Below are 8,339 nucleotides of genomic sequence, written 5' to 3'. Positions count from 1 at the left end.
GAAGGAAGGAAGGAAGGAAGGAAGGAAGGAAGGAAGGAAGGAAGGAAGGAAGGAAGGAAGGAAGGAAGGAAGGAAGGAAGGAAGGAAGGAAGGAAGGAAGGAAGGAAGGAAGGAAGGAAGGAAGGAAGGAAGGAAGGAAGGAAGGAAGGAAGGAAGGAAGGAAGGAAGGAAGGAAGGAAGGAAGGAAGGAAGGAAGGAAGGAAGGAAGGAAGGAAGGAAGGAAGGAAGGAAGGAAGGAAGGAAGGAAGGAAGGAAGGAAGGAAGGAAGGAAGGAAGGAAGGAAGGAAGGAAGGAAGGAAGGAAGGAAGGAAGGAAGGAAGGAAGGAAGGAAGGAAGGAAGGAAGGAAGGAAGGAAGGAAGGAAGGAAGGAAGGAAGGAAGGAAGGAAGGAAGGAAGGAAGGAAGGAAGGAAGGAAGGAAGGAAGGAAGGAAGGTTGGTTTTCTTCGATGGAGCCAGAAAAAAGGTGAAAGCTCAGAGGAGCCTGTGCCACATGATCCAGGATTGAAGAGGTAAGTTAGAGCTCCAAACACTGACTGGGTTGCCTGTGTAACTCCGATTTAGATTAGGAGAAAGGATTTTGCTGCACTCTGAAAGGGTCAGAGGCTCCTGAAAGGGAACTAGTCTTTCGTAAAGTAAAAATATTTGCTAACCAACAGAAGTTGCCCAGTGCAGACAGAAGACATAATTTCCTGAATTGCTGTCTCAAAGAATAAATCTGGCACAAGAAGTTTCCACTCCTTTTCTCTGGAGACTCGTCCACAACTTCCCTGAACTGTACCTTGAGTGCTTTGTCACAGAAGCCATTTGGAAGTGGTTGTGCTGAGCACTGAGGAACAGTGCTCAGAAGCCTGAGCTCAGGCAGAGGATGAAGAAAACTGGTGTCAAAATTGTATGCTCTGACCAGGACATGGTGTTAGGGTAAACATATTAAAAGCATCCTGGGCAGAATAAGAACAAGTACCAGGACAGAATCATTAAAAGAATTAATGTAAGCAGTAACTCCTTTCTTTCTAAAAATATCAAAATATTTGTGTCACAAAACTTTAAGCTGACCTTGCAACTGAGGCTGGCATCACACAAATGGTGCCCTAAGACGTACAAAGGGAGGACTGATAATATTATGCTGCTGAAATTTATTATTCTGCTTTGACAATGTCCATTAAAACAAAACAGACTCCTCAGGCAGAACAGAATGTGGAGCTTGTGTTAAACAAACGTATAAACATATCACGTGGGGCTACACATGCTCTGGCAAACAGCACAGGCCAAGGAAATGCCCAGCATTTGTGAAGCAGTACAGCTGTAAAGGATTACGGCACTGTGTAACAGAGGATGCAACACCACCGCGTGGACAAAGGCGATGGCAACAGCACTCGCTGTGAGGTCGGAGGAGCTTTTCCAGTAGTCTGCAAGAAAATCAATTCATGAACGTCCAACTGACTGCAGGAAAATGTGCAAATGTGGTGCCAGGAATACTGCTAATAGTACTAAGGAGGAGCTATGGACATAGCAGTGAAAGCTAGAGCCAAGCTTCCTGAAACTAAGGATAGACGTTTGAAAACACATAAGCCCAAGTACACTGCAATCTGTTCCAGCACACTCTGGACACACTCTGGTAGTTAGAAAGCTGATCATATAATTTTTCAAACCATGCATGTTATTGTTCATTACTGCTCTTTGCTTGAAAAGGAGTAGGCAGGGAGCTGACCTTTTTGGAAGGCACCACAGGAAGCAGATGACACCAGGCTTGTGTTTGAGGGGGTGGGGGCAGATGGGGTGTGCTGTGTTACAATGAGCCATCCAGCTGAAACCTGTATGGTGAGCAAAAACCTCTCTGGCTCCAGGTGATTACTGAAAACCATGTAGCTTTCCTCAGCCATGCCTGAGGAGGACAAAGGAAACACAAAAGTAATAAAGGATGCTATTCCTAATGAAGGAAGGAGGCAGAGGATATGTTCATAGGGATGGACCTAGATTTCCCAAGCGATTTGAACAATCTCTGCAGACCAACCCAGTCCTCCAAAATATTTATGTTGCTCCTCTGGTGATCCACACAAACAACAAAGGTTACCTTTAAGGCAATAAACTCAGCACATAACTCAGATGTGCTGCCAAGGCATTCTTGCATTTAGGAACTAGGAAGAGGAATATGCAGGACTTCTTTCCCCTGTCAGAGAGGGTCTGCAGACAAGACAGATTTCCAGCCTAGCTGAAATACATCCAAAAGAATCACAGTGTAACACTGAGAAACTCATAGGCCATCTTGCTTACAGCATTGATAAGTCAAAGGGTTTCCATTGCTTTTAAAAAATCATTAAGAAAGCCATAAATGAGATAGAATTACCTAACTGATATTTTCCCATTTGAACTATTTCCTAATAATTATATAGGAAAAACATTTTTATCTTTGCCTAATAAACAGTTCATTTTCTAGGGACACTTTATACATTAATGTGTCACAATTGTTGCTGTCCAAAACCTTTTTAATTTATAGAGGAATAGTCAATCCCCCTTTTCCCTCTCACCCATATTAGCAAGTTCCCATTTTCCACTTAGAAATATTTTTTTAAGTAGCAGCCCTAAGAAAAACAAAACAAGTGGTACCTTTTAAACTTAAGATTTCCAGCTAATACAGAATTCTCTGGAGTGCTTCAATTCTGTGGTTTTGAATGCCTTTCACATAGCAGAGATTAGTTACTGGACAGTGACTCACCAGGACACTTGGCTGCAGCATGTTAGATTTTGTAATGGGAAGGGAAATGAAGACATAATGTGAACTCTTTTGCTTTTTGCTTTTGCTTTATGCAATGACCCTCCTTCTGCAACATTTCACACATAGTATTGACTTTATATGGGAGAACATTACCTTATGCTGAATTAAGAGATATCATAATCATCATCAAAACTTTGTGGGATGAGCTTAAATATCTCTAAAATAAGTTATGCAAGGAATATCAATTTAATACCTGAAGAGCTAATGGCTTTCTATGTCCTTACACTCAAACACACAAAATGCTTACTCTCTTGGCTCATACAAAAAATCCTCTGTCAGAGGGCTAGCTCTAGGGACGCTCACAATCCCTGTGCCACACAGATGCCCCATAGGATCACTCTCAATATTGGCCAGTTTTTGGCGCTCCTTGTTTCCTGTCTTTCCAGTTCTCACTGCAGTCATTTACACACAAGCCAAGGCTGCACAGAGAGGTAAGGCGTGTTTAACCCTTGCACTGGGAAATGTTTTCAGTTCTTCATTTTTACACACATTTCTTGTGGGCCTCCAGCAGTGCCAAGTGTGGGGAAAGAACGGGTAGTAATCAATAACTGCTCTGCAACAAAACAAACTTGTTCGTTTCAGTCTCATTTAGCAAGAGCACAGACAACACTGCTACAAGATGTCTCCCTTCCAGTGAGCCTCTGATTTGCTAGGGATGAAGAGAATTTATTCCTTACCTTTTCTAAATTTAAGGTTCCTATATATACAGTAAACTGAAGCAGCCCCCAAGAAATTTTTCATTTTCCATCTAAGAAATAAAAACTGCCAATGCAACACCACCCCTTTTCCAGAGAAAAAATTAACTGTTCAGAGTTACTTCTGTTAATAGCAGCTAAGCAGAACCTGATCTTTAATTCAGTCAGGAAATCTGATGAAGAAAGACATGCAAGGCCTGTGTCCCCCCACCAATATCCATTTCATGTATACATATGTGCACATTTGTATTATTAATGGATTTCTGGGGTTTATAAGGGATTTTTTTATTGGTCTGAAGACAAATTTTTCCTTCTGCATATAACATTCACCAGCAGAGCTGTTATGACTAAGATCATGGGTTAAAATCTGTGGCCCATGCAAATATACATATAGTTTATAATCAATTTGCAAGTAAAGATTCCCAATGGAGCATTTCCCTCTCAGAGGCAAATATCTGGACAACACCAGAGGCTTACACTTATGTCTGTTTCCCTCTTGTTGTAAGGGATGTTAGACAACTTGAGGAAAATAAGAAAAGGCACTCGTGAGTCTCCACTAACGCAGGACCCTTTGAGGACCATTTGTAATTTATTTTAAGGGCCACAGAGGCTGAGAACTAGGAAGCCAAGCTTGATCTGTAACCAGTCAAGAATTTCCCAATAAAATTGAGGTTTTAGAGGCTTTTTGCAACAAAAAAGAAAATTTTATTTTGTAGTTCCCAGCAGAAGAGTTTTACAGTCAATATACAACAGACACATCAATCCATATGTGTCTATCAAAATTATTTATTTTTTGCGAGGATACATGGCTCCTGCAAACTGCTGCAACGTGGAAGTAGGGCTTTACTGCTGCTTGTCATCCACTTGCAGACACAGGGTGGCAAATGAGTCCTGGCAGGCAAACCAAGCAGCAAGCTGCATGAATAGAACCGAAGGATACACTTATTTTAAAGTACAAAGTTGATCCAAAATGCCCGTTAGCATCAAGCCAAGATAAAGCCTAAAATTCCCTTCAGTCTTGGCACAGAGTTGAAAGCTGATGAGTAGTCCTACCATTTAAAGCATTTTCATTCCTGTTCCAATGTCCCTGGCACAGGGCAGATGGCAAAGCCAGAAGTCACAATGAGCTGAGGATTGTCAAAAAAAGGAAAGGAAAATTTCTACATGAATCATCTCAGGGAAGTGGCAGTGCCTGAAGCTCCAGACCTTACCAAGTTTACTGTGGGATCAGGCATCATTAAGTGTACTAAATTACTGTTTTTACAAATGCAAGCTGCTGACAAACACAGAAATTCATTAAACCCTTGTAAGACAGTATCTGTGTAAACATCTCTTGAAGAGGCATAAGCTCAAGTGTTTTTCCTTGAAACTACAACATGCCCTGGGATAAACTGCACATGTAATGGGGCCATCATCTTCAACTTTCAGCATCAATGTTTAACCTGCTCTGCAGGTACAGCAAAAGACATAAAGCAGTACTGACATAAAAGCCCTCAAAACCAGCGAGCTTTTACTTATTTAACAGGTTTACACCCTGAATAATGGTTTACACCCTGCATAATGGTTTACACTGAATAATCAACTGGATCTTAAAGACATATCTTCAATGAATAGGTGTGAGTTCAAGAATTATTATTAATTAATAGGAATTACAGACGTGTCCCTCTCTTTGGTCTACTTGAGAAAAAAATCTGGCTGTTGAGAAAACATAGCGTCCACTGCTCAGCAGCTTAGAAAAATGACCACAAATTATTTTAAGAGACTGTGCCCGGAGCACACACATTACTGCAGAAGACATCAATGCAATACAGTGCTTGGGAAGAAAGAGCTGAGCTGCATCTTCATGAAAAAAAAAGACTCATTGTGCAATTTATGTTTGGGCAGCTAGTCACACGTTGCATATGGCCTAGGACATGATGACATATATTCACAGGGGGCTTTCTTGAAGATCAAGACCAGAGTTAAAAAATTCTCAAACTTCCAGCTATACAAGGTGGTCCTTAATTTATTATTCTCTTACAATTTTTTTTACTTGTACTTACATAAATTATTATGTACTAACTGGACAAATTATGAACTTCAAATTACCTAGAAGTGTGATACAGTGTTCTTATTCTTATGTCGGTGTTCACGCTGCTTTTCACTCTGTTCTTTTAATGGTCCATATACGATCCAGTTCTTCCCATTAGGAATCTTGTGCTGAAATATTTTGCTGCAAGCCCCCCACAAACGGAATGTTGGAAAATTATGTAAAATTAAATAGGAATTGTATTGTTTTGCCACAAACCAAGTCATCTGAAATTGCCGGTCTCTGCCCCAGCACAGGAAAAGGTGGTTCTGGGTAGGCCGCGCTCTCGAAGAAGGAGTCTGGACTCTTGCTTTTCGGTCTTCAGTTGAGTTTATTGTTACTTATCTACAAAGTTTTTCTGTCTGTCCAGCCGAGGTCTGATCAGCAAGACAGCCAAGGGCACTCTCTCCCGCCCACGGGGCGGTTGTCTCTTTTATAGTGAAAACTACGTATAAGATATTTACCTTCTATTTCCAATACTTTTCACTCTTGTTGGCAAGTGCACCTTCACCATGAACCAATCCACACATGCCAACATCATCCTGAACATGGATGCTAAGGAGAAGAAAGAAGAAGGACAGGGCACGCCCAAATCCCTCCATCTTGGGACTCCTGACCCCCATGTACAGAATTTCAAACCCCTCTGTACAACATACAAAACCCCCCTGTACAGTGCTCCAAAGTTTTTCCCTTCATCCTGTGATTCCTACTACTATGCTACTTAAACTTTTGTGGCCTGTAATTCTTCATATAAGGTTGGCAATTTGCTCTATGAATTAAGATTGAATTTCCAGGTGTCTTTGGCTTCCTGCCAGGGTCTCCGAGCCCCTGCCAGGGCTTTGAGACATCCAGGGCATCCAGAGAGATGCTCTGAGTTCCGACATGAAATGGGCCAAATCTAGGTTCCAATAAGGCAATTGGTTCACTTTACAGGAGTTAATTACTGAGGGGCATCAAACAGAACTACCACCTGCTTTGATGACAAAGGGTGGGGCAGACTGGCTAGTCCTGTGAAAGGGAGGATATTTCTGTCTCCTAGGAGCAGCAGACCCATTGTGCAGAACTGATCCCCTGCTTGTCCATCCTGGAACACCTGCGATGGGTGGCTGCAGAGGTGCAGTCCAGCCTCTGGTGGGCTCCCAGCTTGCTATGCACCCCAAGGAAGTCTTGAGGTGGCTCAGAGCAGGGTACACTGTGCAGCTGCGCTCTCTAGGACATAAGCACTTCTACTAGAAAATACATATTAGAAACCAAAACCAAACACAATTGGCTTCATTGTAGGAATTCCTCAGTGCTAGCAAATGCTATCACAGACTGAAGTGAAAAAGAGATTCAAAGTTTTTAAACTCATCATGCTATCATAAGCAAAACTAAGCATCTCCAAGTACTAGCTGCTTGAAGCCTGACTAGAGATGGCAAGTTTCTTTACTTACAGAGTTCTTTGCATAATGTTCTTGTGATCCTTTTCTCATTGATTTTGGATATTCTTCCATTAAATGTATTGGCTGTAAGAGCAGGTAACTGAAGAGAAAAGTGCTTGACATATGCAATGCTGGTTTAGCAAGGTAGTAAATAATTCCCGTAGTGTAAAGGAGTTACTGTTTCCTTTAAGTGTATTTGACTGTTGTTTGGATTTTTGCACAGGCCTGTACTTTTTTAATATTCACTTCTCTTATCTCAGAGAATTTTACTGAAAAGTAAATTTCAATAGTCAAATGAGAGAAACTGAAAAAAAAATTACATTCCAAAACTGATGGTTCTACAGATTTCTAACAGCATGTTCCTGATTAATGAAGTAGGAAATGACAAATGACTAGCCATGACTGTGTTGGATATTCTTTTGCCTTTGACCTTGAGAAGAACTTTTCCATCTGTAGCACTACAGTAGGAACTTCTTACATGTGGCACAGTTATGCACTCCAAAGAGAAGGGGCTGTCTTTTCTACGGAAGCTAATATGACACATGTGTGAGTGAAATTATTTTTCCATACCAACAATGGCTAAATGGATCTTGCAGATGCATTTTAAAAACAGACTCCTCCAAGATGTGATTGTAAATAATAAATTCCCCCAACACTAAGTTTGTAATGTCAGTTTTAAGCACAAGCAAAGATGACTTGGATAGCCAAATAGACTCCAAGTAAAATACACCCCAGTCTCCCTCATTTTCTTATGTCTCTTCAGTACAACATTTTCTTTTCGCCTCTATGGAATGTCTGGCTAAAAGAAGTAGGAGAAATTTTACCTGTGTGGCCTCTATACCTCAAAGATAGAAAATGTGTGGGAGAGAGGAGCTGAACTCCCCACTTGGTAGTCAGGACTTCGAGATGTGGAGATTTTTGTCACGTTTTGAAAGTTGCAGCTGATGTGGCTGATGGAGACTGGCAGCAAAAAAGCAGATTCACAAAGGAATCTGTCGCAGCTCTGTACATCCACAAAGAGGTGTAACAGGAGACAGACAGGGATGTAACTTTTCACAGCCCTAACTGAACAACAGTGGATGGCTGGGAAGGCAAGGAACCACGGACAGAGGTAAGACTTCCACATTTCAAGGAGCCATAGACAGTGCCCTGGCTAATCTTCTCCTGCCTCCTTGTAGAGGAACACACTGAAAGGTGCAAATGGCAGCTCCCGTGAGAGTGGCAGTGGTGCCATCTCAGGAGTGGGGTAAATAACCATAAATGGCAGACAAACACTGTGTTCCTGCCCCAGAAACACACTATCCCATCCAAGACTGGGTCCTTACTGTAGGGGATCATGTAGATATCCCACAACTGTTCCTTCAGGGATGCAGAGCAGGCCA

General features: G+C 41.7%; 1 long non-coding RNA gene across 1 annotated transcript in view; it reads left to right on the top strand.

Moving 5' to 3' along the window:
• The first annotated feature begins 377 nt into the window (after positions 1 to 377).
• LOC135291174 (uncharacterized) overlaps positions 378 to 8,339 on the top strand; it is a 28,580-nt gene continuing 20,618 nt past the window's right edge. The window contains exon 1 of the long non-coding RNA XR_010354044.1: positions 378 to 509. This is a non-coding gene — a long non-coding RNA (uncharacterized LOC135291174). The remainder of the gene's footprint in view (positions 510 to 8,339) is intronic.

The sequence above is a fragment of the Passer domesticus genome, chromosome Z, assembly GCF_036417665.1.
Source record: "Passer domesticus isolate bPasDom1 chromosome Z, bPasDom1.hap1, whole genome shotgun sequence".
In the NCBI taxonomy this organism is placed as follows: Eukaryota; Metazoa; Chordata; class Aves; order Passeriformes; family Passeridae; genus Passer; species Passer domesticus.
Note: the sequence above shows the minus strand (reverse complement) of the source record. Positions and strands in the feature narration are given on the sequence as shown.